General features: G+C 37.0%; 1 long non-coding RNA gene across 1 annotated transcript in view; it reads right to left on the bottom strand.

Annotated features, from left to right (window-relative positions):
* Positions 1–17,706, bottom strand: part of LOC142601746 (uncharacterized) — a 56,786-nt gene that overhangs the window by 27,891 nt on the left and 11,189 nt on the right. Inside the window, exon 2 of the long non-coding RNA XR_012835335.1 lies at positions 1,246–1,399. This is a non-coding gene — a long non-coding RNA (uncharacterized LOC142601746). The remainder of the gene's footprint in view (positions 1–1,245; positions 1,400–17,706) is intronic.

The following is a 17,706-nucleotide window of genomic DNA, read 5'->3' as shown; positions in this document are numbered from 1 at the left end:
ATCTGGTAGCTATTCAGAAAGTACTGGGCTTTATGCCCAAAACACATGGAAAAGGTTATCTTACTCTCTTCTGTTTGAGTTGTTATACTTTGTATGAAATAAGTAAGTAAGATTCAGGTCAGTAATGGCAAATATAATATTCTAAACTACTGGTGTTGATTTAAAAATGGAAGACCTGGATTCCAGTACTATTTAATTGACTATCATGTTCTTGTAACATGCCAGCAGATGTTAGAGAAGGGACTAAACTGTCCTGGATGTTATCACTTGCTGCTGCTTTGTAGTTCTGGAGACTTGACAAGTACAGGAATAAATTCTCTTCGTCTAGATCATGTGACTAATTCCCATTTCTCACTGTTGACATGCTTCTCTTATCTGGGATATGACATGTTTTGTTTTCTTTAACTAAGATAGTCTTTCTGTTGTCAGCTGCAAGTGTTCTACAGCGTACAAAAATCCTTCACATCTTTTTGTATTTCTGCAGTGGTTACACTAATTTGTAGGGTAAATTGACACAGTCAGAACTTGTTTATACTTAAATTTCCATCTGCCTTGTTCAGCCTTGCCTGGTGTGTACTTGATTCTTTTAGAGCATTTCTTAGTTTACAATGCTAACTGTTAATGTGATTATTTAATACTTTATATACTTTATTGAAAGCAATAAATCTCCTTTTCCTAAGCTATCATCTTCATGTTTAGTCAGGTATAACCACTGAAAGAATTCAGAAAAGAACAACATTTTGAACAAAAAAAGCCTCTTAAACTTCAATAGTTTAAAATCTATTAAAGAGGAGAATAAGACAGTAGTAATTCCTCCTATGTCTGATTTTTTTTCTTTCAAAAAAAATCAGGGATCTAAAAGACAAAATACTGCATTATTTATACATGTGAAGAGTCTGTCAAACATTCATCCCTAAGATTATCAGTAATTTTATAGGATAAACTCAGGGCAGAAGTCAAGATGAGTTCCTGTTTGACATCAGTATGGTAACACATATTCGTCTTTGGCTGATTGTGATAACCTCTTGTGAGACCTACTTGTAATTACACTCTGTGCAAAACTCAGTGGTACAGCTGCCATTTTGTGGACAGTTTGGCCAATTCACATGGTGAACACTGTATCTACCACTAATGTTACAAAAGAAGTTTTCTTGAAATACCTTTCACAAGGATTTATACATGCTTATGCAAATCAAGAGCATATTTTATTGTAGTGCTCGATGTGAAAGACTGAAACATACTCACATTCACAGTGCTTATCAACAATACCATGTCATTGACACCAGTCATTCTGGTGGGATGTTTTGAGGTGATGACTATTTAACTTGTTTCTTCAGATACGAGAAAAAGGTTGAAAATCCATTTTCATCTTTTTACTTCTCATCGCACACTTTGAATACTGAAGAAAATACAGGATTCTCAGGAAAGGGGGGGGAGTTGGAGTCACAGGAGCTAGCAATTCACTTACTTAGTGGTCTTCAAAAATACTTAACCTGACTTTGTGTAAGATATGAGAGGTCTACATATGGCCCATGAATCTATTTTAAGTCTTATTGCATTGTTTCTGATGAAGCTATCTGCTAAATGAGAAAGCGATTTAATTTGATATTATCTTGCAGTAAACAGCCATCATGGCAGCAATCAGATAACATGTTCTGCTTGCCTATCTTCAAAAACCCGCATGTGCATTGATACTTAGCACTCGCATGTCCAAATTTATTTTAGTTGAAAGGAAGAAAACTGTAACTGTCTTTCAAAGTCAAAACCAATATTCTGGAATTGATGAGAGCTGATCCATCTTCCCTTTAAAGCCCTGGAAGTATGTTTTTCCCCTTTTAGAATGTTACATTTTGGTTATTTATTACTTGCACTGCATACATTTTATTTTGTTTTTACACCAAAGAAAACAATCATCAACTTTTAAATTGTCATCTGCTAAGTAGAAAACATTTTCATAAGCAGAGAAAGTTATTCAGCTGGATCCTGCCAGCTACTGAGACACAGTGTATGAGAACATCAAATACACCTTTAATGCACTTAAACTAATACTACAAAAGCTATTTTTTTCTTTAGTTAGAATTCTGATAAATCCTGTTTTACTTTCAGATTATGCCAAATATTATGCGTTCCTAACAGACATCTAATCGCGCTCTGATGCTAAAAGCAAAACAGAAAAAACAGTGTTAAACATTCTCTAGAGATGCTTAATTGCAAATAAGACAGAGAACACCGCAAGGTTTTCATATTACTCAGTAAAATCATGGTTCCAGTGCTATTCATATATTTCATAAATTTTCAGCAAATGAAATTAAAAATAGTTAATGACAGAGACATTGAAAAATAAAAAAAATAGAAGTGGCTTTTTGCTCTTGCATAAGCCTTTTCAGACCAGCATTAGGCTGAGCTGTTTTCTAAACAGTCCATGAACAGTAGACTAATTCCCAAGGCACGACGCAAATGAGACATATTTTTCTATTTCACTGCAAACTTTGATGATAATTAAAATGCTTGAAGTGCTGCACAACCTGGTATTAAGATCTGGTATCCAGACAGGTGGTTTCACTATATATATCATATACAACATATATATGGTCTGATCCCCTACAACATTAACAATACTGTCTCTGACCAACTTTTCTGACCCCTTTCTGTTCTTTTCCTACAGCTACTCTTTCTAGAAGGAACACCAATATGTTCACCAGAGCAGAGCAACAGTTGCCTTTCTGGCTCAGTTAGGTTTGTGCATCCTTCCAAACGGAATCTCAACACCTACGCACCCCCCCACCCCCCCACCTACAACCACCCTACTAAGAAGCAAAGTTCTTCTTTTATTACAACACCTTACAGATAGTCTACCTTCAACGCCTAACTCAAATGCCTGACTAGTTTCCTACACAATCCCAGCTGGCTGCCAGAAGGTACCCACATCCAGCAAAATCCACATCATGGTCCAGTTCTTGAGAAAGGGGAATGGTTGTCTTTGAAAGACAGCAGGAAAGGCAGTCCCAGATGAATAATAAAACCTTCCCACAAGAGTGCCAGAATTGTAGCTCAGGAAGTTTTGGTTTTTTTGTTTTGTTTTTTTTTTTTTCCTTCCCATTACTTTTGGTTGAAATCCATTATTTCAGTGAATCTGCACACAGAAGTAGGTCTTAGATTCTGACATGCTTTAAATGGGAATAGATTCATAGGTGGAATTTTAGGTACTAGCATCCAAGTTAAACAAAAAGATGCTTAATTCCTCTCTTGATCTGTGGCTAAAAAAAATGGTATACTTTTGAGTGGTTTCCAAAGAGTATGCTACATTTTATGTTCTTACTGTTTAAGTGGAATAAAAGGAAAAGTAATATTCTCTTTAAAGCATGGGATATATCAGGTTTTCTAAGTATCTTGAACAATACCTGATATATTCCTACAGGTACCTATTTGGATAACCAAGGAAGCTTGTACAATATATCTCTATAGATATATGTATAAATGTGTATGTATATATAAGTGGAGGGAAATATATATGTGTATATACACATGTATATAGATAGGGTAAAAAAATTAATCAGAGATTTGAGTCTCAAAATGAAAGGAATCTGGGGAAAAAAAAACCTGTTGTTTGGGACTGCTTCCTATTTTGTTAGACAAAATGCAATTACAGATTTAGATAAATTACAATTACAGTAATTTTACTATTACCGGGAATAGAAAGTGCCTCCAAATATAATATTTCCTCACAATAAAGATGGCAAGACTTTACCCCAAGCAAAGAAATAAGTCCTGTACTAGGTCTTTGACATTATCAGTCTCGCTTTGATACTGCAGCAATTCCCAAACCTTTTCAAACATGTCCCCCTTTTCCCATGATGCACCATCTCCTCCCAGTAGATATTATAAATGATTTAGAGAAGACATATTTATTTACCTACTATTATATAACCAGCAAGAGAACTGAATGTTTAGCTGTTGGAAAGAAAGTATTTTTTATGTAGTATTACTGGAAATTAATTTTATGTAAATGTTATGTCAAGTCTCTCCAAGTTTCTCTCACCTTTTAGCTTCAGCACTTAATTTCACACACAATTGTTCTACAGTGATTTACGTCCCACCACTGTCTCTTTAGTCATTGGCCGATTCCCTGTTCAAGATAATCTCCCTACTCCCAAAACTGAGACTGGTTGCTGTTTGCCATCATCACACTACAGCCAGCGTCACGGCACACCACCTCTTGTTTACTTCTTCTGTCTTCCATAGCAGCAAGCTGCCATGAAGAAGGCCTGAATGTAGCATCACATAGTTTCTCTCCCAACAAAGCAGCACAGCCTCAAAATTGAGCTCAGTGATTCAGACCTTCAGATATTTACATTGCAGGACTGATACTTAGCATCTCCTCTAGTCAGGCTGACCTTCTCTTTGAAAAGCTGGGATAATCAAAATGTCAATCTTCAAACTACTCAATATACAGCTTCTCCCACTTTGAATTAATTATTGAGCAGCAGACTCTCAGTTCTGTTCTCTTAATAATTACTTTCTAAATTCATGCAACTAGATGAGAAAAAGCACTCTGCTGAATGTAGTTTTACCTTTCCAATTTCATTTTAGGTACTACTTGCATATTACAACCGAAGACTGAAAGTTATGCCATTGGGCATAAAATTCTCATTAAAATGCCTGAATTATCTTGATTGTATAGGACATAGATATGCTGACAAATTAATAAGTAGTTTTAGTTCTTTGCAGCAAATAGCAGGCTGTACAAATATTTCTGAGTTCATTTACTTCCCAAGTACAAACTTGCATAGTGATTGCTTATGCAGGATATATAATTCCAGCCGTCTTTCCACACAACATGGTAAAACTACAACTGGTGGATGAAAACAGGAAACATGATTACTTTGGATCAAAGCCCTCAACTTTTTTTCTGCAGTAGAAACGTAGGAAAATTACGTGATGTTATACTCCATTAGTATAACATTTGCACAACAGTCAAGTAACCACCTATTCCCAAGTGAACAACTGTGCCAACAGCATTTTTTTAAAACATTTGAGCAAAGGAAGTCTACATCTTAATTTTTCAAACGCAACACACTAATCCATGAGTCACATACAGCTCTTGGTGATGTGAAGATTTGGGTAAGTCACCAGGTTCCCGAAGGAGCTGGGAGGAGCCAGAGCCCTGGAAGTGGTGCAGAAGCTGGAGGGGACAACTGGTCCTCCAGTGCCCCAGGGCAACAGGTCCAGACCTGCACCAAGGCCACAGGATGACCTCAGCCTTGTGCAGACTCTGACACCACCTTCTGCTAGTGCCGTCACATCCTGTATTAAGGGCAGGGGGGCTCACTTAAAACCCCAGACTCCCAAGGGTCATACGTGGGCCACTCCAGCAATAATTGATTCAAGTATAAATTAAGATTTAATAAGCAAAGGTTACAGACTTATTTTGTTACTCCTAACAGGAGTTACGCTGCTTGGTATGGAAAATGCAGTTTGCATTCTATACCTGTAGAATGACCACTTAGCTTTTAATCCACATAGAATATGTAATGTAACAATTATAATCCTTCTATTTTAGACTAAAAACCAGTCTGTTAAATATTGCGTGTTTATCACACAAAAGCTTTTTTATTTTCTTAAAGTATAAATTAAATGCATATTTGACACTTACTTCTGCATCACTTCAAACGCTTTCCAGAAATATTTTTAACAGTGAGTCTAGGAATGCTAATTATGCATCATTTTCCATTACAAATATATTTCCCAACAATTACTGTGTTTAAATATTTAATCCAGTTTTACCCTATATTTGGAATAGGAAGTGACTGTACAATCTCTTTTTCTGCTTCACAGTATTGACAACTATTGACTTCTTAAAAAATCTGCCAATAAAATCTGATAGGGCAATATCAGTCCAACCCAGATATGTGCCAATTTGGCTTCAGAGATACCTTCTAACTTGTTAAAACATTTTAAAAAATCAATAGGAAATTAAATCAAACATCAAAAAACGTAGTTACATCATATTACAGAATTTATTCATTTTCACTGTTCCACTCTAGAATATTCAGTCCACTAATTCTACAGACAATTTTTGGTATTATTAGGTAAAGTCAGCTTGTCCTTTTATGAGTAATGACATTTTTCCCTGCCCTACATTGTCCTAACAGGACAACAGGAAGAGAGGCCAAACTATCAGACTCAAGTACAAAACCTTTTCCGTGTAGTCTGAAAATAAAAACTCATTTTGAACCACACACAAGTCTATGCTTCTTAGGTGACATGAATGGCTTTATCAAAGGTGAAGTGCACGTGACTAACCAAATTTTCTTCTATCATGAGATGACTGGCTCTGGGGACAGTATGAGAGCAGTGGGTGTCATTTACCTTTATTTTAAAAAGACTTTAGTCCCAGTGTCCCATAGCACCTTTTGTAGCTGAACCAGGTGAAAAAACTCAGCTTGCTAGCTTAACTGCCAAGTTTGAAGGCTAGTTAATAGTCTGAAGTCTGGGTGGATGATGATTATCAGTGGCATTCCTCGGGGGTCAACAGTTCTTTTAGGCAAAGACTATTAAATACTTTCACCAACAACTTGGATGATGGAACAGAACATTATTGATAAAGTTCAGGAACGACACCAAACTGGGGGCAGCAGTCAATGTAGTGTAGGGTTGAGCTGTCATTCAGAAGGACCTTAGCAAGCTGAAGGACAAGGTTTGACTGAAGCCTCATAAAGTACAAATACAAAACTCCATACCTTGGATGGAATAAGGCCATGCAACAGTACAGCCTGAAGGCACACAGTCTAAAAAGCAGCTTTGTACAAAAGCATCTGAAGGTCCAGGCCAGCAACAAGTTGAACATGATCCAGAAAAGTGCCCTTGCAGCAACGAAGCAGAACTGTGTGAAGAGATATAACCAGAAAGAAAAGGCAAGAGATTATTTCCCTCTGGTCAGCACCTGCAGGAGAATATTTGACATGTGCCCAGTTTTGGGCTCCCCAGTTCAAAAACAACCTGGACAAACTGAGGAAAATCAAGTGGCAGGCCACTGAGGTGGTGGTGGTACACAAGGCAGGGAAGGATAGGCTGAGGGAGTTGGGCTTGTTCTCCCTGAAGAAGGCTAAGGGAGGTGTCTGACCATTCTCTTCCACTACCTAGTGGGTGATTGTAGAGGAGAGAAATACAGAGTTAGACTGTTCTTGCAGGTCCACAGCGAGGACAAGACACAGTCATCACAAGTTGCAGCAAGGGAAATTCTGACCAAGTAAAAGGAAAAAAGTTTTTCACAATGAGATTCATTAGGTACTGGAACAGGCTTTCCAGGGAGGTTTTGGTAATTTTTTTTTAGAGGTTTTGAAAACTCCGCCTGACAAGGAACTGAGGAACCTGAAACTGCTCTTACTTCACGCAAGCTGGATTAGATTAGATAACCTCCAGGGTCCCCCAGACTAATTTTTTTTCTGTGAGTCTATGAAAAGTGATTGCAGTGCTTGAGCACAGAGCTTTATAAGGACAACTTGTAACTCATTCTTTATTTGTAGTATCTCTAGCACATACAATGATCTAGGGCAGGAAAGAAGTGAATGCTAGACAGGTGAACCGTGTGAAGGCAGACACCCAGGGAAAAATACACAAGGCTACTCTGTCACTTCCCTTCCTAGTAAATGTAATTAAATAATTCATTTTAGTAACTGGTAGCATCCTAATTCCCTTGTGTGTGAGTGAATGTTTTGGGGAAATGACCCCACCAGGGGTACATCTGCTAAAAGCACCCAGCACCTCAGTATATTTCATGGTCATAGCTGATGTCTGTAATCAAGCATGAACGGTAAGACAAGGACTCAAAACCACATCCCTCACCTTAGAGACCTCCCTTGGTCCAAAAGCCAAAGGAAACAGTTTTTGAGCACCTAATCATTGGTGTTTCACAGAAGATCAGCTACTAGTGAGACAATTTAAAATTTAATGTTCAATACCAACTCAATATCTAACTTAGGCTAAGTAGAAAACCACTCTGGAGTTAGGAAAGTATTTGTCCCATTGTTATCTCTACCTAGTGTTCTTCCAGGGTGAAAGGTTCTATTTTGTACATAAATCTCAGCACAACTGAAAGCAGTATTTTACTACAAAAACCTTCCTTTTTTCAGTTAGTCCTACAGTTTCCATCAGAAAGTATCTTATATTGAGTGTGTGAGCCTTTTAAAGAGCCACATAAGAAATATTTATACATAAAACATCTTAATATTGCTGCATTTTATTCATTTATAGTTTCCATACTATTCTCCTATTTTGTCCTCCTCTTTTTTTCACAGTAATGATCATCCTTTAATTGTCACATCTTTTCTCCAAATAAGATGGTTTAAAAATCACTTGCTCTAAAATTTTACTATGTTCTTACCCTAAGCTGGTTTCAGTAAGTAGTTTTAATACTGTTTCATCTCCACAGTACTTGCTGAGCTTCCAAATTGTAGTCTGAAACGACCACATTAGTATTTTTATGCATAAAGACACCTCTTGTGAGAAATCCCTATTCTAAGAATATTCTCTTGTACAACTTTTCGTATTAACAACCTTCCCTGCAACTGACTCTAATCCCATGACTAACAATATTTTGAGTCAATTCCATCATTGTTTGTATCTCCTGTTACACCTGAGAAGGCATTTGATCTCATACAATATGCAGCAGTTGCTATTGTTCTAAAAATTGCCTCTATTGGCTTTTCTGTGTGAACGGTTTCTGAAAATTATGATGGTTGAATTTGTGGTCAAGTCAGTCATTCTGAGAAAGCTCATAAAATCCCAAGAGACTTGCAAAGAACAATCAATCCCTACATCAGGAAGCAAAAAGGAAGTGCCAACCCAGTGGAAATTTATTTATTACACGTTTGAAGTCTGCTGAAATAACAAAACGTGGGACTTAACAGTCAAACAGGGCATATACAAAGGCAATGGAATTAAATCTTATTTTCAACGAGGGAATGGTATTCAAGTAACTATTAAAAATGGATTTTTTTAAAAAGTCATTCCTATAAAAGTTAAAAGAAAAAGTAAATGTGATCATATAAATTACATTACGCATCGGTGAGAAACTTTTCTTGAACTATATCCTTGCAGGAAATTGGCTAAATGTAGCCCCTTGGCGCCAAGGAGGTCGTGAGCTCTGCGTCAGTACTAATTCATTTTTCATGACCGCATTGTGTTGGGAAATCCCGATTCCCAGTGCTGAGGTGTAAAACAAGACTTTGAACTCTATGGGATTAAGCATATGATACGCCAAACGTGAATGAAATTTCATTTCCTTAAACCTGTAAGGACTGTACAAACACAGAAGTGTTCCATATATCAGTAATTATTTTCATTTGCAAAAGTTCCAGACAATTCTCTCTTCTGAAATGAAAATTTTACATTTGAAATGAAAATACCTAATACAGTGCAATTTTTTCTTTTTTTCTTCTTGTTTTTTTATGTTTTTCTGAAGATATCACCCAAACTAAAACTTTCTTAAAGCAAAAATAATCTACAACCACCTTTCAAGAATCTGTTAATGACAAACAGATATTCACAAAAAAGTTAATTCCTATTTACAAGAAGACTACTAAAACAATCTAATCCAAGTGTGAACACAACGGAGACCAAAACCACCCAACCAACAGGCTTTGCCTCCAAGTCAAAACTTCCATTTAAGTCATAGCTTCTGCTAAATAAAAGACAATCTTGCATGTAAGTCCTCAGATGTTGAAAAAATATATAAAGGTATCCCAGCAATTAAACACCACTGTTAAAAAAATCTGCAAATTGTATTCTCCAGATAAATAAGTAGAAGAGTAAATGTGACAAAGAAAGAATACGGTAAAGTTTTCTCAAAGGTAAAGGTTCATCATGCTTACAGCAACGCATCCCTGAACAGACAAACTGCAGCACTCTCCAATAGCACTGACTTTTGAGTGTGCCAAGCTTTAGGTTATGTAGCATACGTTGCAGCCATGGTTAATAAAATCAGGGATAATTCTGGAGAGCTTCACTTCAGAGAGAAAGGATTAAATGCTTTTCACCCAATATGCAACTACCACATGTGTATAGACACAGACTAGAATTCAGGACAATGTAAATCATCTTTACAGATTTTCAAATCTTTGCAGACCCTCCTTGAAAATCCCACCACATCTTCCACTGCTCCACCCGCTCCATGCATCAGTGTTATTTATCTAGCCAGAGCTGTGCTGAACTATTTCCAATCTAATCTTCCTCTATAAAAGGGACTGGGAAGGGCATGCCACAAGAAGCCACTAAACAAGTCATGAGAGCCATTTTCTTTCTGTGTAGGTGCTGCAGGCAGAGAGCTTTGGAGAGTCACACCTGAAACGGCATACCAGGAATACTCCTCCTGCATCCACTGCCATCCACAAAGCAGCCTCCTGAAGTGACTCTTGCAAAATTTGGGAAAAAAGATGGCTTATGCAGCAGAGCACAGAGGTTAGAGGAGGTTTAAGATCTTTTCCTACTACTGAAATGCTGTGGCAGAAAGTGCAGTAGGAAACAGTTCTTAGGGTTAGGACAAATGTGAATCATAAGCGATGGGGAGGGTTAGTCCCACCCAAAAAACATTGAGTAAGACAAAATACATCTCTCTACCATGGCAAGAGATACAGTTTTGGGTGATGTTAGGGAAGAAGCTGACTGCTAATCACATACAGGAGGTGATCTTCCTTTCTCTCCTTTATGTGGTGCTTCCATATTGACATGCAGGTAATATCTGGATTGCCTCAATTTCGGGACAGACTGAACAGAAACTCCTGGAGCCCCAGGGCTTTTCCTATGTGAAATCACTGGAGTCAGTGAAAAATTTTGTTTGAGTGCAAACAAACCAAACTCCTCTACTGAAAACTTGACAGCAATTAAGTGTTTAACACAAACCTCTTTCTACCCAAAAATGTCAAAAAAGCAATTAGGTTTACAACAGGTTTTAAGATAATACCCCTCCCTGTAGCAGGGGGGTTGGAACTAGATGATCTTTAAGGTCCCTTCCAACCCAAACCACTCTATGATTCTGTAATATCTTTCAGAGAGAAGATTATGGTATAGCCTGTGTGGCAGTGAAAATGATTCTGACAACATCTCGAAGAAGGATCTGACAAAGTCTATCAGCACATTTAGCATGATTATGGTGTCAATACAGATCACTTTTAAAAAGGGAGATATGCCAAATTTTCATCCAGAGGTTGCTTTTACTTATCAAGATGATCCAAGACATTTGCAGTAACAAAGTCATATCAATAAGGCTTTCAAGCCTTTCATCAATACTGAATGCACTTTAAAGATGTGTGAGTAAGGAAAGCATCCAAGTTTACAGAGTTATGTGCTCTAGTTATTTTAAAATCCATCTACTTTCTATTTAATACTGCAGGGCAGGTACTTTTATAAGTATCTGGTAGTATAGCCAACAGATTTTCTAGTGAAAGCATCAAGGCCAACAGACCAGCCAAGGGATTGTTTTGTTACTGATTGGCCTACTTCAGTCTACCTGAGAATGGCAAAAAAAATGTACTTTCAGAGAAGACAGTGTGTGGTTTTTTAGAAGACTTACAATATGAATCATCCCAAGCAAGAAAAAGAAAAAAAAGAAACAAAACCCAAAACCAAGAAGAAATGGGAGGCATCCCAGCCCTTAGTTAAAATGTTGTGAAAGCTTTTGTTGACCAGTCGTCTGTCCTCTCTTTTCTCTGAATACAGCTGGTCAAGAGTAGCTAAGCTCTCTTTGGAAAAAAATTCTAATAAAATTTGTCTTCAGCTGCTTGTGAAAAAGAAATAGTGGTTCAGAGCTGTTGGCTTTTTTCCACAATGCCACTTGAAATAGGAGGTAAATTCTGCCTTTGGAAACAGATTTTCTCCGAGTCCCTGGAGAACAATCTTCTTCACTGTATTCACTGCAGTAACTTCCATCAATAACCAGTGTTTATAATGCAGTCATAACACAGCTTTTAATCTCTCTTCAGCCCTCATTGATTAGTTCTTACTTTAAAAGCAGTAGAGGTGCTTCTCCTACACTTTGAGGACCAGAGATATACTTTCAAATGAGAACACTGCAAGGCAGATTGGTTCAGCAGACAAGCAGAAAGCTGTTTACTAGTTTGCCTCCTATTACTAGTCCAAGAATCACTTTCAGGAGGCATTTCAGGTTACAGTAGGAAAGGCAAAGCCAGCTGTTTATATATCTTTACATAGCATGTATCTTTTGATAAGAGACAACCCAAGGCGTTTATGTAGCACCCTATATAAAGGAAAGGAAGTTCCCTGGAGGGGAACTCCCTCCAGGCATGAGGTTTCATCCCCAGAATCAGAGTCACTTAGCAAAAAGAAGTTTGGGAGTCCATAGAACAACAATTCTTGCTTCCCCAGCACAAAACAAGCCATAAAACGCTCCACTACTCCACAGCAAGTTTGGAGTGTTTAATGCAAAACACAAACCACAATGACCGCAGTCTGCACAGAAGGCATGTGCCTTATCCTTGAATAGCGTTAGAGAGATTAGAAAATACCTAATCATGTTACCATAATTAGAAGTTGTCTTATCAAAGGTTACGTTAGTTTAGGAAGATGTACCCTTGAATTTAAATTGGACCTTGTTCTAGTTTTCTACTTTTTTTTTCCTCTCCTTTAGTCCTCATCCCATTTTCTTAATATTTGCTACCAGACCTGAATTGTCAAAAGTCTTGAAAGCACCTATCCAGTTCCCACCAATAATCCATTTGGACTATGTTACATTCTGACCTTTTTACCATCATGAAGGAGGTGATTTTCATTGCCACATGTTCATAACCATTAGCCATCTGGCTTTTGCAGATTTTTTCACCACTATTTAAAATTGAATCAAAATACTACTTTTGTTTGGGGCCAATACAGGTTACCTTATGCAAACAGATGTTGTTCTCATCTTATTTATATATCTAAGGAATCTTTTTGTTTGTTTTAATTTCCTTGCAAAGTCCGCTTCAGCTTGACTTCTGGCAATTCTAACCTCTTCCTACCTTCTCTGACCTACAAGATATGGCTCTCTCTCATGCTGTCTTTACAGCGGGAGGGAAGATATTCTTTCTCAGGTCGCTATTCATGCAGATAAACCTGGAGACCTTCCCTACAAGGGTGACGTGGGGTTTTTTTTCTTTTGCATTCTGACTTGCCAGCCTTTTCTGCATTCAAGTCCTTGATCTATTTAGCTCAAGGTAATTAACCCAGTATTTTGGAAACAAAATTATCTTAAAACATCATTTTGCTTTTTTCATACTTATATTTTCTACAGATATTTTTGTTTGCTTGTTTTAGCATCCGGAAATATTTTGAAAGAACACATACTTAGTAATTCATATCATTTCTTGCTGTACATTGAAAATATATGTATATATGAATTGGCTTTTGTCACTCATAGACCCAGTAAATATTTTGTAAATATGAGCATTACTAGACATATTCACATCCCCCAGACTTACAGTAAAATGTTTATTCTCCTTTAAGTAGTATATACAATTTGAAACCTAAGCAGAATGTCCCTCTTCAAGTTAATTACTATACTCAAGGGCTGCCACACACGCATATAGTAGGTCAGAGAAAACGCACATTAGGTGTTGTCCCACATCCCAAGGATGTTATCTAATGTGTCAACATTACAGTTTTTCTTTTTATTAGTCCCTGGAGTTGCACTAATTTTGACAGCTGCTAAACTCATTTTCCTGCATTTTAACTGCTCTAAGACAATCATCATAAAGGGACAAATCCTGCTTGGCTTCATAAGGGAGAAAGGCTTTGCACAAGCCTTTTAAAACATGATGAAAGCAAAGTGATTGTTAACACTCAATGGTTTGTTTGGGTTTTTCTTCCCATTCAAAGCAAGACAAACTACCCAGGCGCTGATCTTTGTCCCTCTTTTCCCCTCCCTCAATATTTAGAGGATAGCTGACCTTTAAAATTACATATTCTGACAGCTGCTAAACTGCAAGGACAAGCTAATAAGCATTTGTTTAATTAAACATCTTCTGAAGACACTTACCTTAGTGATTTGATTTTGTAGTTATTTAGACAAATCTCTTCCGAGACAATCTCTTACCCTTAAAATATAGTTTATATTTAAAGTGAAATTTATTTTAAAAGGGAAACAGGAACTATGTTTTATGCTACTTTTTCTCCAAAATATGCACCGTCTTGGCTTTTCTGTACACCTCATATGTACTATGTGATAGATATTGGAAAAGTCCCAAGAAGAATATAAGAATCCCAGCAGTAGACCTTTTGGTTTTGAAAGTGAATAAAACGAGGAGAGCAGGGAGGAAGAATTACCTCAAAGGATGCTGTCATTGCAAGAAAAGGAGCAGTACATTTAGCCAAGACAACTTGCAATATGCATTTCAAAGGAGGAACTGAGATGACATTCATCCTTCCGGAAGAACCACCATCCTTTCAGATAAAGCAGCGAGTAGAGAATGTGGTCTAAAATGTGGTTAGTGAAATTAAAGCATCTGAACTACTATCATAAGCAAAGCTGTACAGTGTTTGACATTCATTTCTTTCAGGTAAAGGATTCTTTTGAATTATTATCTAGAAGCAAGTCAAGAAGAGAGTTTCACAGGCCAGAATCTAAAGATGTTGCATATGCTGTCAGAGATCTTACTTCCCCTCTCATTTTCACCCCACAGAGCTATTCAAAATACCAATATTCACATGTGAACTCATCCAACAGAATGGTTTCACAGAAATTACAATCCTTCTTATGACCAATCTCTACATCAAATGCACCTTATAAAGTTTGCAGACACTCTGAAAACAGTTTCCACTACTGAGTCACCTTCTTCCAGCCTCTTAATATCCAGGAATGCAATTATTATCCTTGCAGAATTGGCTAAAAAGGACACAATTCCATGTCCCATGTTTATTTGCAGTAAGGAAACCTTTATATGGCTCCTAAACTGTAATAAATACATTAAGTTCCCTTCCTTGGCTTGTAGCAACTTGCTCTCTGAGGAGCAAAGAGATTATCTCAAAAAGCTAGTCAGAAGAGAGAAATTAAGCAAGAAAAATCTCCCAAATCTTTGCATGTACATATTCTACTGAGTAAAAACTGAGACCTTCGTCAGCCCTTTTTGTTAAAGACAGTAAGTGAGATTATTATTTAAAGCTTCCCTTCCTCACTCCTTCTTTTCGCAGAAGCCATATCAAACACAGCTTCCATGCATTTCCGTCTGCGTCAGAAAGGGAAAAATCATGTATAACCCAGTGAGGAATTTAGGGGTAAAAAGCTCCACCTGGTGAGCAGTGGAGCATATTCTCATGTATTGTAGAAATTTTTTGTTGTTGTTGGGGAGAGGTTCTTTTGCAGTTTTTTGTTTGTGGGATTCTTTATTTCCCAGTAGGGGGTGAGGAAGGAGTTACAAAAAACACGGTCAAAAGGTTATATGTGGCAATACTGATTACATACAGACTGATGAGAAATGATGTTCAATTCTGATAAAAGCTGACTCATTTTGTATTTTTATTTAATCAAAGATACTTTTCAAAGCTTACGTAAATTATCATTTCACCTACAAATTAAATTATGTTTTCAGTTACATACTGAAACACTGTGATGGCATCAAGATAGTGTCACTGAAGAGCAGTGTGGAGAAATTATCTGCAGGTGAGATAGCCTCATGCCAACAGCATAACAGGCGCAGATACTCACTACACGTTGCTCTGTCCAGGCACATTTCTCACCCCATAACTGACTTGCATTGAAATGAAGCCTTCAGGCAAATATTTTTTCATTCTCAGTGCGACTCATAGGAAAATGGGCTAGAATTGCCCTCTTCACCTCTATGACTTCATGAAGAAGTAATTCTGTATGCTTCCTTGCAAAATACCGTTATTCTTAGTTCACACCTTTTATCTAATGTTACACCGTAGCCTTACTGAACATTCACGTACAAAACCCCTCAACAACACCATAATAGTCACGTCCTGAGATACTGTCATCTTGTGGCAGAATCGAAGGCAGAGTAAAAAAAAATAAAAATTAGTGGCTATTTTAAAAGGCTTTTCTCTAACAGCTCCCTTAAAGGCATTTCCTTCTATTGTCTTTCAAAAGCTATGTCAACCCTCCATTGTTCTTCAGGGACTAGGCTGACAGCATAATTTTTAAATGTCCCCAAATTTGAGAATTGCCGTCCATTTTCAATGACTTTTGGGTTCCAAAGTGTTCAAATACATAACTTTCAAAACTAGAATTTCAGCACTTGTATGACTTCGAAACCATTTTTACAGAGTGTTACACGGCTATGAAGCATAAGCCAGTGTTGAAGAACAAATGACTTGTTTTCCAAGGGTCAGCAACCTAATACAGCATTTTAGTAGGTTCAGGTCATTTTTCCCAGCTCCATAGTACGGCTCCATGCACGTCTATTTGTCACAACAAATAATTCGTCATTCCTTCAGTATTTATATTGAGCTAGACTAGCATCTTTGTAAATTAGGATTATTTCCCCATACTTTCTAATTAAGAAAATATATTTCAGCTCCAATACATGTACTGGAGGATCATGTTTGCACTACAAATTTTATAAAGGACATCAAGTTATTCAAAAGAATCAAAGAGTCACTTAAACAAATCGCTAACTGTATGTAGGTTGTTTGGGGTCCTGATGACTGCAAGAAGCTTGGTTTTAATGAATCAAGGATGCTTTCTCTTTATATCAATAAATGAGATTTAGTGAGGAGTTAAATAAACCACCAATTGTTCATACAATCAAAATTCCTCAAGCAACACATCCACATTTTTCTGTGACTTGGACTGAAATTATCGTAACTATTATAAACCAAAGAAATGCATGAAACACATGCAATGCACAGCAGTCAGGAGAATTTGAGAAGTCAGCCAAAGCTCCTATATTATTTCATTTTTCAGGTCTTACAGAGTTTTTCTCCTCTTTCCCTCTAGTGTCCTCTTTCTCCTCAGAGGAAAACGTACCTGCTAGTTTATAATGACTGTTTTATATGACTCAGAATTAACTTGAATTTAGCTATTTTCAGCTGGGAAACTAAGAGTAAGATGCATGATGCTTCTTTAAATAACCAGTTCTTCTATTGTTTAGTCCTAGAAAATACTAGTTTAATATCTGATTATAGAATTCCTCTGCGTAAATTACCCACAGTGCTATTTTGCATGGAACTGCTTGTACATCTGAAGTGGTGTACACCATCATATTCTAGACATGAAGGTTGATCCTTAACAAAAGGATACCTCTTTTTGCTTTGTCACAATATGCCTTATTCTTTTTTAAACAAACTACGTATTTTCTTATATACAAAGCCATGGCCAGCTAAGGGAATTTTAAAAAAAAAAAAAAACCAAAAAAAAACCCCACACGTGTAAGTGCTTGGTTTCTCACTCTTATTTGTATGACATCTAATATCAACCTCAAATGCTTAGAACTTGCTTTATTTTGTGTATCTGCAATGTAATCATGCCAGGGATGCCTTTGAAAGCATCTATAAATGTCTTTAAGTTTTGTTGCTACTACCAGGCACTGATTTTATGGTTAGCTTGAAGTCTCATTCTCCCTGACATCACTTTGCACTTCAATACAACTTTTTAATTTCTTATTTTATGTTTACAATCAAAACTTCATAAAAAGACTCCATGAACTGCTGACATCATAATATTCTTCTTCATTTCCATGTGATAATTTATCTTGTTCTTTT

Source organism: Balearica regulorum, chromosome 4 (genome assembly GCF_011004875.1).
Source record: "Balearica regulorum gibbericeps isolate bBalReg1 chromosome 4, bBalReg1.pri, whole genome shotgun sequence".
Classification (NCBI taxonomy): domain Eukaryota; kingdom Metazoa; phylum Chordata; class Aves; order Gruiformes; family Gruidae; genus Balearica; species Balearica regulorum.
This window is presented reverse-complemented; position numbering and strand designations above follow the sequence as displayed.